General features: G+C 41.1%; 1 protein-coding gene across 2 annotated transcripts in view; it reads left to right on the top strand.

Moving 5' to 3' along the window:
• Nucleotides 1–6,857: 6,857 nt before the first annotated feature.
• The window catches only part of LOC106576403 (ras association domain-containing protein 8), a 30,773-nt gene continuing 23,861 nt past the window's right edge, over nucleotides 6,858–13,769 (top strand). For both annotated transcript variants that reach the window (XM_014153549.2, XM_014153548.2), the window contains exon 1: nucleotides 6,858–7,106. The gene's annotated coding sequence lies outside the window, so the exon portion shown is untranslated. The remainder of the gene's footprint in view (nucleotides 7,107–13,769) is intronic.

Raw genomic sequence — 13,769 nt, 5'->3', positions numbered from 1 at the left:
AAAACTGGCTTCCCTTGACACTTTTTTTGGTGCTCCAGGACCATTAACAGTTTAGCTCAACACTGATTGGATATTATTTTATTATTTTATTTTTAATCAAGGGAGGCCAAATGCTCGCTGGCGGAAAAGGCTATGGGAGGAAACAATGTCATACTCTTTCTGACCAGACAGCATCAGATAGAATGCCTACACATACAGAGACAAAGGGGCGCTGTGTCGCTTGCTCTGATGCTTTCTCCCGTGAGATACATTCAGCCTCTTGCGAATTGTAGGAAAATTATGAAACACAGAGAGACGAAATAGACGAAAGATAAGAAATATACATTTTTTTCTCTGTAAATGTTTTGGGGAAGCCTGGCTTCCCTTGGCATCCAATAATACCTGCCACTGCAACCGTTTGTGGTTGGATTCCAGTGAGATGCCAAGAAGGAAGTGGAGGAATAGGTCCAGATATCCATTCTCACTTTTCAAGGTTATATCCACTATCATCTTAAGCAACTCATGAACAACCCTGTAGACACATTTTCCAGGAAAAACTCAAGCACCCTAGTGTTCATCTCACACAGCAGTGGGACACATATAGAGAAGCAATGAACTCCTGAAAGCTCAGATGAACATAGCAGTACACCTTCCTCTGATGAAACAAAAAGTATTCTTTGAAGAGTTCTGTGCAAAACCCAGAGTACACTGAAGCATCACTTACATCATGCCATATTCTTCCAGGTCTTTCTTAACGAACAGGATATTGCCCTTCACCAGCTGTTCAAATGCCAGCTGGGCCAGTTTAACAGTTATTTCTTTGTTTGGTTTTTTGTTTGGTTTTATGACTAGATCATTTACTTCTTGCTTTTCAGGTTTGTCTGAATGAGCAGGAGGTGATATTCATCTCAGTCAGAGTTGTAATCTCTCCACTCTCATGTCCAACATTTGCTCTAGAACCATGGAATAAATAAGACTGGGATATGATGTGGAGGCTCTCTTCCTGAAGTATTCTTCTTTCTGTTTGTCAGTGAACTCTTGTACTTCCGTCGCCTTGTCGATGTACTGACGGGGGATCTGATTGGTTGCTGCTGGCCGTGAGGTTATCCAGATGAGAGTTTTGGGAAGCGGATTCCCCTTGAGGTTTGTTAGCAACATATCCACTGATGATTTCTCAGTTAAATCACTCAACTTCTTGTTCTGATGAAAATGTAAAGGAAGCCTGCTTTCACCCAAACCATCAAAGATTAACATTATATTATAGTCATGGAATGTCTGTGTGTTGTTTAGCTCTTGAAGACTACTGGTCATCTTTAATCAAATTCAACTCTCTGAAAGCGAGCACAAAGATGAAATCAACTTCCTGATTGGCTTGACTTTTTACCCAGTCAAGGATGAACTTCTGAATATATACTGTTTTTCTGATGCCAGCAATGCCCTTTGTCATTACAGCTCTGGTGGGTTTCTTATTATCTTGTCTTTGACCAGGTTTGAGTTTGAAGATGTCCTTGCAGTTGAGTGAAGTGTCTGATGATGTTTTTCTTCTCTATGTATCCTCAATTTGCAGAATCTCATGCCCTTTATTAACCCCTTCACTCTCTCCCGGTGTGATGTATAGCTCTGTGTAAATGCCGTTTAATCCACTGACATGCCTTCAAACACAATTTCAGACTTCTCCTTCAGCTGGGCTTTATGTTGATCTTTAACTCTCTGTATGACGTCTGTAAGGAGGGAGAATTCAACACAAGATACAAACTTATCACAATCGTCCTTTCGTCACCCGTATGGATGAAACTACTCAGCCACTATAAGGTATAATGTAGTGCTATGTGGTTTAATGGACTTTATATATCAGTAGTGTTATCCTCTGCAACAAATTCAAAACCATTTAGCCACATTTACTTATACTGTATGTATAATAGCACCTCCTATCATTGCTCTCTTTATAATGCATGATAAGTGCATGCATATGCAAAATGCTATATAATGCACAATACAGTATAAGCTATTAGCGCACCCATGCATTATAATGCTTTATGCATATGCACTTATAATGAAATATGTTATTTGTCTTTGTTTTGTTTGTCTTTATATTTATCTTCATATTGCAGTGGTAGTGGATGCAGCACAATATGGGTTCTGCGTCTCTCTGCACACTGGGGGTAAGTAAAATGGACCAATTCACACAACTCACTGCAGAGAGAGACAAAGAGAGACAGAGAGAGAGCGAGAGACAGTGAGAGAGCGAGAGACAGACAGAGAGAGAGAGAGTTAATGTTAAAATAATCTCCTACAGTGAGTTGTTGATTACTGGAGCAGTTCTAGTGCTTCCATCCTGAGCAGTGATGGTAGACTGGAGATTGGAGGCTGGTCTGTTTACAGAAAGAGAGAGACAAATGTTGTTCTTAAAAAAAGGAAGATATGGTTGTGCCTTCTAGGTACCTCCAAATTGTTTTATGTATATAATTTGTTTAGTTTTAGGCTTTGAACACCCCCCCCCACACACACATACACACCTCCTGCTCGCTTTTTATTTGAACAAAAATTGTTGAATTTGCATTGAATCACAAAGGCCTTTTAGTTAAATGTGGGTGTCCTCAAAAGAATAACATTGGTAGGGTTGTAGATCATTTTTACATCATCAACCAAAAGTTCATCACACATCCATCGTTTATTTGGGGTTAGAAAACAATTTTAGGATGATGCAGATGAGACAGTTTATGAGTTTACTGATAAACAGCACATTCCTGCACTTGCTGACTGTTAAGTGCTCAGAATCTGAGGAAAAGTGGATCTGCGGTTCCAATTGGTATGTGCGGCTTTAAACCTGTCCACAATGCCTTGCAGTGTCCCATCTACATTACAATGTAATTTACAAGCCTGAGCAGGGAGAGATCTGTAATCCTGGCAACAGTAACCAACAACTGGCAATAATATAACTTCTTATTCTGATAGCTGCCATCAAAATAAAAGTCCCCAGTGAAACTGCTTAGTAAATGATAGGAAATCCATGTTCTTAATAAAGGCTCACGTTGATACATTCTGTGCACATCCCAAAGGAGTGGAGTAGTGTAACGATCCTAGCCTGCGCCCTGGACTCAAACTCAGGTCCCTCTAGTTCTAAGGGTAGGCTACCAGAGGAGGCTGGTGAGGGGAGGACGGCTCATAATAATGAATGGAGTGAACGGACACATAGAACACATAGAAACCAGGTGTTTGATGTGTTTGAGACCATTCCATTTATTTTGTTCTAGCCATTACTATTAGCCGTCCTCCCCATTTTAAGCCTCCACTGTAGGCTACCTACCCTTAGAACTAGACTGGGACCTGAGTTTGAGTCCAGCCCGCAGTTTAATCTCAGTTTAATTGCTACGTTATATTATTAAAATGTCATTTGTATTTTGTTGTATTGCAAAAACATATTGGACTGTACAACAAATTAATTGTGCTTCCATGAAAGTAGGGATCTACCCAGAAACACAATCAATATTTGTTTTCTGTTCAGTTGGCGTAGCAGTCAGGCCTCTTTATCTTTGTCTTGTCGTGTCCCGTGTATATATCTTTTTAAATATTTTTTCTTCGCATAGATTTTTTCAATATTTTTCTTAACCTCAACTTCAACATACTCTCCTGCAACCCGCCTCACCCAATGTGGTATGGATCTGCTATTTTCTTTACTTTAGAACCGGAAGCCCCAACAGTAGCTAGCCAGCTAACTAGCTACTAGCTTGTAGTCAGCTAGCCACTGCTAGCGGTCATCAGCTAACCTTTAGCCCGGACAACTCTGTGCCAGTCTGCACAGCGCGATTCAACCCATCGGACTTCTTCTTCTCCATATCTCCGGATTCCTACTGCAAGCTCTGAACCTTTTCACCTGGATCATCGCAGATAGCTAGCTGCAATCCGAGTTGCTACTCCTGGCTAACGTCTCTGTCCTGAATCAAGCACTAATTAGCCTGGAGCTAGCCCATGCTAGGCCCATCTCCTGGCTAGCTGAAGAGGTCCATCAGCCACTCCTTGGGCTACAATACCTATTTTGCCAATTGGCCTGGTCCCCTTTTACTGCCGATACGGAGCCCCGCCGATTCATCACGACTGGACTACCGACGTAATCCGCCAGAGGGGGTTTTTCAACTGGCTCCTCCGTTGCGACGTCCCCTGAATGTCCATCTGCTAGCCTGATAGCCGCGGCCCGCTAGCTGTCTAGAGCATATCGGACTGTTAGCTGCAGAGGTCCATCAGCCAATTTCTTGGGCTACTATACCTATTTTGCCAATTGGCCTGGACCCTTTTACTACACGGAGCCCTGCTGATCCATCACGACTGGTCTGCCAACGTAACCGCACGAGGGGGCTACAACAGACTTCTTTCGTCGCGACGTCCCTCTAAGGCCCTTCTGCTGGCCTGCTATCCCCGGTCCGCTAGCTGTCTGAATCGCCGTGCCTCCAGCTTGCCTAGCTACTCACTGGACCCTATGATCACTCGGCTACGCATGCCTCTCCCTAATGTCAATATGCCTTGTCCATTGCTGTTTTGGTTAGTGATTATTGTCTTATTTCACTGTAGAGATTCCAGCCCTGCTTAATATGCCTTAGCTAACCCTTTTGTTCCACCTCCCACACATGCGGTGACTTCACCTGGTTTCAATGTTGTCTCTAGAGACAATACCTCTCTCATTGTCACTCAATGCCTAGGTTTACCTCCACTGTGTTCACATCCTACCATACCTTTGTCTGTACATTATGCCTTGAATCTATTCTACCGTGCCCAGAAACCTGCTCGTTTTACTCTCTGCTTTCCTCACCATCTTAAATAAGCATGCCCCAATCAAAACATTTTTTTTAACCAGGAAGAGATATAGCCCTTGGTTCACTCCAGACCTGACTGCCCTTGACCAGCACAAAAACATCCTGTGGCGTACTGCATTAGCATCGAATAGGCCCCGCGATATGCAACTTTTCAGGGAAGCTAGGAACCAATATACATACACAGGCAGTTAGGAAAGCAAAGTCTAGCTTTTTTCAAACAGAAATTTGCATCCTGTAGCACAAACTCCAAAAAGTTCTGGGACACTGTAAAGTCCATGGAGAATAAGAGCACCTCCTCCCAGCTGCCCACTGCACTGAGGCTAGGAAACTGTCACCACCGATAAATCCACGATAATTGAGAATTTCAATAAGCATTTTTCTACGGCTGGCCATGCTTTCCACCTGGCTACCCCTACCCCGGTCAACAGCCCTGCACCCCCCCACAGCAACTCGCCCAAGCCTCGGGCCGACTCTTTTCTCGGTATACATCAATGATGTTGCTCTTGCTGCTGGTGATTCTCTGATCCACTTCTACACAGATGACACCATTCTGTATACTTCTGGCCCTTCTTTGGACACTGTGTTAACTAACCTCCAGACGAGCTTCAATGCCATACAACTCTCCTTCCGTGGCCTTCAACTGCTCTTAATTGCAAGTAAAACGAAATGCATGCTCTTCAACCGATCGCTGCCGCACCTGCCCGCCCGTCCAGCATCACTACTCTGGATGGTTCTGACTTAGAATATGTGGACAATTACAAATACCTAGGTGTCTGGTTAGACTGTAAACTCTCCTTCCAGACTCACATTAAGCATCTCCAATCCAAATTAAATCTAGAATCAGCTTCCTATTTCGCAACAAAGCATCCTTAACTCATGCCGCCAAACATACCCTCGTAAAACTGACTATCCTGCCGATCCTTGACTTCAATGTCATTGACAAAATAGCCTCCAACACTCTACTCAACAAATTGGATGCAGTCTATCACAGTGCCATCCATTTAGTCACCAAAGCCCCATATACTACCCACCACTGCGACCTGTATGCTCTCGTTGGCTGGCCCTCGCTTCATATTTGTTGCCAAACCCACTGGCTCCAGGTCATCTACAAGTCTTTGCTAGGTAAAGCCCCGCCTTATCTCAGCTCACTGGTCACCATAGCAGCACCCACCCGTAGCACGCGCTCCTGCAGGTATATTTCACTGGTCATCCCCAAAGCCAATTCCTCCTTTGGCCACCTTTCCTTCCAGTTCTCTGCTGCCAATGACTGGAACTAATTGCAAAAATCACTGAAGCTGGAGACTCATATCTCCCTCACTAACTTTAAGCGTCAGCTGTCAGAGAAGCTCACAGATAACTGCACCTGTACATAGCCCAGCTGTAAACAGCCCATCCAACTACCTCATCCCTATACTGTTATTTATTAATTTTCCATTTTTTGTTCCTTTGCACCCCAGTATCTCTACTTGCACATTAATCTTCTGCACATCTATCACTCTAATTATTTCGCCGCTATGGCCTATTTATTTCCTTACCTCTCTTATCTTACCTCATTTGCAAACACTGTATATAGACTTTTTCTATTGTGTTATTGACTGTATGTTTGTTTATTCCATGTGTAACTCTGTGTTGTTGTTTGTGTCGCACTGCTTTGCTTTATTTTGACCAGGTCGCAGTTGTAAATGAAAACATGTTCTCACCTAGCCTACCTGGTTAAATAAAAATAAAAATAAATAAAAAATAAATAAATAAAAGTTCATAATGTGCTTGAATAAAACTAAACGAAATACTTGCAAACGTCACTTATATTTGACTAAATATAGCTTAATATTTCATTAGAATGTTGCATTAGAAGGCAGCCCCACACACTTCTCTGATTCAGAGGGGTTGGGTTAAATGCAGAAGACACATTTCAGTTGAAGGCATTCAGTTGTACAACTGACTAGGTATCCCCCTTTCCCTTTATAATTTATTTTTTATATTATACGAGGGACCTTTATTGTGAAGGCTGAAGAAATTTACCCGGAAGGGATACATACTCTGCGGTCCCCTTACAGTTGCCAACATTACACAAAAAGGAGCTGGAATCAGATGTCCTACAACGGATTGCACAGTAAACACGCGTGGATATGCAGAGCGTAAACTTTAATTAGGTAGCCTATTTGCACAATATATAAACCTTTGGATTATGCAATAAAATAACCTGCCGAAAACAATTATATATCACCGGATTGAATGCCTGAGCGTATTCAGAGTGGGACCAGAGAAAGAGGGGAGCTTCTCATACACTTTTAGCCGGAGGACTGCGGCTGGAAAGAGGTAAATGGATTTTGCAATAGGCGCAGCCAATGCTTGACGCCTTCGCAGTACAGCGTTAAGAGCAAAAAAAGAGCCCACCATAACTCAAGTATGATGGTGCTTATAGCTGGAAATGTAAAATTGCCTATGGTATAGCCAATGCATTTTCATTCTTCATTCTAATTTAATTAATCTGTTATTTCTACCAAGAGAAATACACCCACATACATTTTGTGTGGCCTCAAAAAGAGTCTGATCATATAGAAAATACTGCTAAATGGGATTAGGGACATTTTCCCTAATTTAATAGTTTATGGATGTAGGGCCCCCTTGAGTAGGCTATGTGACCAAAACAAATCTCTGGACTGGTTGCAGAGAGAATACCTTGCCACTTTGAATGTCAATAGAATTTGGATTAATAAGAAAAAGTGTGTGTGTGTGAGTGTGTGGTCACTACTGTAACTCGCTTCAACATGTCAACAGGACCTGAAAATGACTACAAATATATATATATTAAACATTGGTGAGCAATTTTTTTATTTTTTATAAATGTATCCAACAACTAGAAATGTTGTGTAATGCTCCAGCCCGTGTGAAAGTTGTGTGTTACACAAGGGGTTGGATTCAATCAAACCTGTCATCATGTTCATGCAGTAGGCTTTTTCAATGACAGTACTGTGCCATAACATTCATGCTCTCTCCCAAAACTGGAAGCATCTATGTTGAAAATAATCTACAGTGCCTTCACAAAGTATTCACACCCCCTTGACTTGTCCGCATTTTGTTGTGTGACAGCCTGATTTTAAAATGGATTAATTTGAGATTGTGTGTCACTGGCCTATGCGCAATACCCCATAATGTCAGGGGAATTATGTTTTCAGACATTTTTACAAAATAATAAAAAATGAAAAGCTGAAATGTCTTGAGTCAGCAGTAAAAATGTGTTTAACAAGTCACATAAGTTGCATGGACTCACTCTGTGTTCGATAATAGTGGTTATCATTACTTTTGAAGGATTACCTCATCTCTGTACCCCACACATACAATTATCTGTAAGGACCCTCAGTTGAGCAGTAAATTTCAAACACAGATTCAATCACAAAGACCAGGGAGGTTTTCCAATGCCTCGCAAAGTGCACGTAATGGTAGAAGGAAATAATAAAAAAGCAGACATTTAATATCCCTTTGAGCATGGTGAAGTTTTTATTTAAACTTTGGATGGTGTATCAATACACCAGTCACTACAAAGATGCAGGCGTCCTTCCTAACTCAGCTGCTGGAGAGGAAGGAAACCACGAGACCTGTGATAGAAAACTGAGGATGGTTCGACATTACTCCACAATATTAACCTAAATGACAGAGTGGGAAAAGGAAGCCTCTACAGAATACAAATATTCAAAAACATGCATCCTGTTTGCAATAAGGCACTAAAGTAAAACTGCCAAAAAAACCCGAAAATAACCTAACTTTATGTCCTGAATAGAAAGTGTTATGTTTTGGGAAAATCCAACACATCAAGGAGTACCACTCTTCATATTTTCAAGCATGGTGTTGGCTGCATCATGTTATGGGTATGCTTGTCATCAGCAAGGAATAGGGAGTTTTTTAGGCTATAAAAATAAATAACGGAATAGAGCTAAACTCAACCAAGTTTTCCTCTTGGATTTTGCCTAAGTCTGCTTTCCACCAGCCACTGTGAGACAAATTCACATATCAGCAGGACAATAACCTAAAACACAAGGCCAAATATACACTGGTTGTTTACTAAGACGACGTTGAATGTTCCTGAGTGGCCTAGTTCCAGATTTGACATAAAACGGCTTCAAAATCAATGGCAAGACTTGAAAATTGCTGTCTAGCAATGATCAACAACCAATTTGACAGAACTTGAAGAATATTGTACAATTGAGGTTTGCAAAGCTCTTAGAGAAAGACTTAATTGTAATCACTGCCAAAGGTGATTCGACAAAGTATTGACTCTGCTGTGAATACTTACATAAATGTTTTATATTTCATTTTCAATACATTTGCAAAAATGTCTAAAAACATGTTTTCACTTTGCCATTATTTTTTATGTGTGTTTTATTGTGTGTAGATGGGTGAAAAAACAACAACAATTTAATCAATTTTGAACTGTAACACAACAAAATGTGGAATAAGTCAAGGGGTGTGAATACTTTCTGGAGGCACTGTAAATGCCTTTCTTTCATTGACCCCTAATATTCTGAACCTATTTTATACATGTATTGAGTCTGTCAATTCTTATTTACAATGACGGCCTACCCCGGATGACGCTGGGCCAATTGACTCAGGGGTGTGAATACTTATGTAAATTAGATATTCCTGTATTTAATTTTCAATGCATTTGCAAACATAATAATGTAGAAGGTGAGGGGGGAAATCTATTTAATCCATTTTGAATTCAGGCTGTATCACATCAAAGTGTGGAATAAGTCAATTGGTATGAATACTTCTGAAGGCACCTATTTTATGTGACAGTGGTGAAAAAACATAAGCATAAGTGCTGCTTGTTTGAATTGAACTTTCCGTCTCATTTATTTGTTTGATGTGGCAGTTATATTTTCTGCTGACTGTTTGTCTAACAAGTTGGAGTCTGAGTCCCTATTGAGGTTCTTGCCAAGGACATTTAGAGTAGCACTTTATTTCATGGTACATAAGTTACCAGGTATTTACTGAAAAGTTACAGGGTACAATGGTAATCACACAATGCAATAACCAATTAATTGTTTGTTTCTTTGGGATTCATTTGAACAGGTACCACTAGGCACCATTAGATACCATGCCATGTTGTTACCAGTTATTTACCAGAAAGTACACATTGTTACTACATATATACATACCGGTAATTTCCTATTAAAGCAGCAGAAATAGTAGGCCTATCGTAAAATAAAGAACCACTGAAAATAGAACTACAAGTTGTAAAAGGGACAGCAGAAGTTTCAGAAAAGTTTCAGTTTGCTCTTACGATTTAAAACAGTCCAGAGGGCCTCCTGAGTGGCGCAGTGATCTAAGGCACTGCATCACACTGCATCACACTGCTAGCTGTGCCACTAGAGATTCTGGGTTCGAGTCCAGGCTCTGTCGTAGCCGGTCGCGACCGGGAGACCCATGCGCACAATTGGCCCAGCGTCGTTCAGATTAGAGGAGGGTTTGCCCGGCAGGGATGTCCTTGTCCCATCGCGCACTAGCGACTCCTGTGGCGGGCCGGGTGCAGTGCACGCTGACACGGTAGCCGGGTGCACGGTGTTTCCTCCGACACGTTGGTGCGGCTGGCTTCCAGGTTAACTGGGCATTGTGTCAAGAAGCAGTGCTGCTTGGTTGGGTTGTGTTTCAGAGGACGCATGGCTCTCGACCTTTGCCTCTCCCGAGTCTGTACGGGAGTTGCAGCGATGAGACGACTGTAACTACCAATTGGACATCATGAAATTGAGGAGAAAAAGGAGTACAAGTTAATAAAATAAATAAATATAAAAATGTCATAAAATAAATAAATATATTTTGGTTTGGTTATTTTGCCCTTCAAGTGAACATCCAGCTACTGGATGATTTACATGGTATGACAATGTACAATCAAACACAGACAATCCACTGAACTCAAGCAGACTACTGTAAGTGCCAACACGTGTTTGTACTGTCACTGACAAACTTCCATGCACTTTTCTCCTCACATCAATACACTGTCCGTGTATGGGGCTGTGTTAGACGTGAATTTACATTGTGTGACGGTTCAAAGCTCTTTTAGGATTGATACTAATCTGTGAGGTAAAGGACTGTGAGACTGCTTGTAGCACAGCCGGTGAACAACACAAACACAGGTTTTATGGAATCCCTGTTAATGGTGACACCAGATGAGTGGCATCACAGGAAATGAGGCATTGTTGGTGTTATACAGGTGGATTTGCTGAATGTTATCAGCAGTGATTAAATATTCCAGTTTAAATATTCCAATAAAATACTGGGAATAGGTGAACGGAGGCATACAGTACAGCTGGAAAGAAACAACACTAGAAAACGTCCTTTGCTAAACTTAAACCTGTTAGGGATAGGGGGCAGTATTTTCACGGCCGGATAAAAAACGTACCCGATTTAATCTGGTTATTACTCCTGCCCAGAAACTAGAATATGCATATAATTAGTAGATTTGGATAGAAAACACCCTAAAGTTTCTAAAACTGTTTGAATGGTGTCTGTGAGTATAACAGAACTCATATGGCAGGCCAAAACCTGAGAAGATTCTATATGGGAAGTGCCCTGTCTGACCATTTCTTGGCCTTCTGTAGCCTCTTTATCGAAAATACAGGATCTCTGCTGTAACGTGACATTTTCTAAGGCTTTCATTGGCTCTCAGAAGGCGCCAGAACATTGAATGATAACTCTGCAGTCTCTGGGCGAAAAACAGTAGGGGTTTTGGAGAGTGGTACTTCTGAGAACAATGACACTGGTGCGCGCGTGCATGTGACGACTCCATTGTCTTATTTCAGTGTTTGAACGGATACAACGTCTCCCGGTTGGAATATTATCGCTATTTTACGAGAATTATCGCATAAAAATTTATTTTAAACAGCGTTTGACATGCTTCGAAGTACGGTAATGGAATATTTTGAATTTTTTTGTCACGAAACGCGCCGGTGCATCACCCTTCGGATAGTGACTTGAACGCACTAACAAAACGGAGCTATTTGGATATAACTATGGATTATTTGGAACCAAAACAACATTGGGTGTTGAAGTAGAAGTCCTGGGAGTGCATTCTGACAAAGAACAGCAAAGGTAATCCAATTTTTCTTATAGTAAATCTGAGTTTGGTGAGTGCCAAACTTGGTGGGTGTCAAAATAGCTAGCCGTGATGGCCGGGCTATCTACTCAGAATATTGCAAAATGTGCTTTCACCGAAAAGCTATTTTTAAAATCGGACACCGCGATTGCATAAAGGAGTTCTGTATCTATAATTCTTCAAATAATTATGTTTTTTGTCAACGTTTATCGTGAGTAATTTAGTAAATTCACCGGAAGTTTTCGGTGGGTATGCTAGTTCTGAACAAAACATGCTAATGTAAAAAGCTGGTTTTTGATATAATTATAAACTTGATTGAACAAAACAAAACATGCATGTATTGTATAACATAATGTCCTAGGAGTGTCATCTGATGAAGATCATCAAAGGTTAGTGCTGCATTTAGCTGTGGTTTTGGTTTTTGTGACATATATGCTAGCTTGAAAAATGGGTGTGTGATTACTTCTGGCTGGGTACTCTCCTGACAATCTAATGTTTTGCTTTCGTTGTAAAGCCTTTTTGAAATCGGACAATGTGGTTAGATAAAGGAGAGTCTTGTCTTTAAAATGGTGTAAAATAGTCATATGTTTGAAAATTTTAATTTTTTGCATTTTTGAGGTATTTGTAATTCGCGCCACTCTATACCATTGGATATTGGTGAGGCGTTCCGCTAGCGGAATGTCTGTCACTAACTTAAAAGAGCAGACCAGCTTTGAGGATGAAGTACTTTTTATACTGTGTCTTTTAGCTAAAACAAATGTTAATTATCAGAGGGTCCAACATCTTTGAGGGATTACCAGGGTTGTACAGTGGGTGGGGCAGAAACAGTTGTTTTCAGGCAGCTTCAGACATCAAGAGAGACCAGGATTTACTCCCCCGCGCTGTAGGCCTCCTCTTCCCCCTGCGGGGAGACTGAGCATGTTTCTCCAGAGTCGTGGATCTTATTTTACTGTTAGAGTATATACACTGGGCTGTAATTACAGGTGGCCTACCAGAACCCACAGTTGGAATTAAAGTTCATCCTTGAAATAAACCAAAGGAATGAGGACAACTTTTTAACAACATATATGGAAAATGTGACAAAAACACATTTACTTGAAGTACAGTGCAGATGCAAAGTTTGGTAACAGCATGACTGTTTGTGCTGTCTGTCATTCTGTTACCAAACATTGCATCTGCACTGTTCTTCAAGTAAATGTGTTTTTGTAAAATGTTCAGTGGAAATTGTTAAAAGTAGTCCTTGTGCATAGAATTGTATGTTTCGTTTAACTTTGCAATCATTGGTTTTTGTTTGGCATACATTTTAAAGTGAAAATTGCACATGGGCTAAAACTCCTCTCTGTCGAGCATAGCTGGGGGGTTTTTGGAAGGTTGCACATGTTTAGGGCTCATTGTTTTTGGATGAAACTATTTTTTTTAAGGTAAAGGGTACACACTCCATATAGAAACTAATTATTAGCTAAGCTAGTTATTATTTCAACTAGTGTGTCTTGAGGGTCTACACATCAGGTCTTAATTAGTCTGTGAAAGGCCAAGGTGGAAAACCCGGCATATACTGCGGTTCTCTAGCCGGACAGGAGTTATGTACCCCTGCCTCTCAACCATTGCATGGAATCTCTGATCTAGATGCTGTTATACAGTAGCACAAATTGCTAGCCTACTTGAAATCCTCCTCATACAATAAGCTCACAATTGTGGCCTAGGACAGTGTTTCCCAAACTCGGTCCTGGAGCCCTCTGGGTGCACGTTTTGTTTTTTGACCTAGCGCTACACAGCTGATTCAAATTGTTAGCCTAGATTCACAAGTATCTGTAAGGTCCCTCAGTCATGCAGTGAATTTCAAACACAGATTCAATCACAAAGACCAGGGAGGTTTTCCGATAGCTTGC

Source organism: Salmo salar, chromosome ssa17 (assembly GCF_905237065.1).
Source record: "Salmo salar chromosome ssa17, Ssal_v3.1, whole genome shotgun sequence".
NCBI lineage: Eukaryota > Metazoa > Chordata > Actinopteri > Salmoniformes > Salmonidae > Salmo > Salmo salar.
The sequence above is the reverse complement of the archived record's forward strand: the minus strand, read 5'-3'. Positions and strand labels throughout refer to the sequence as shown.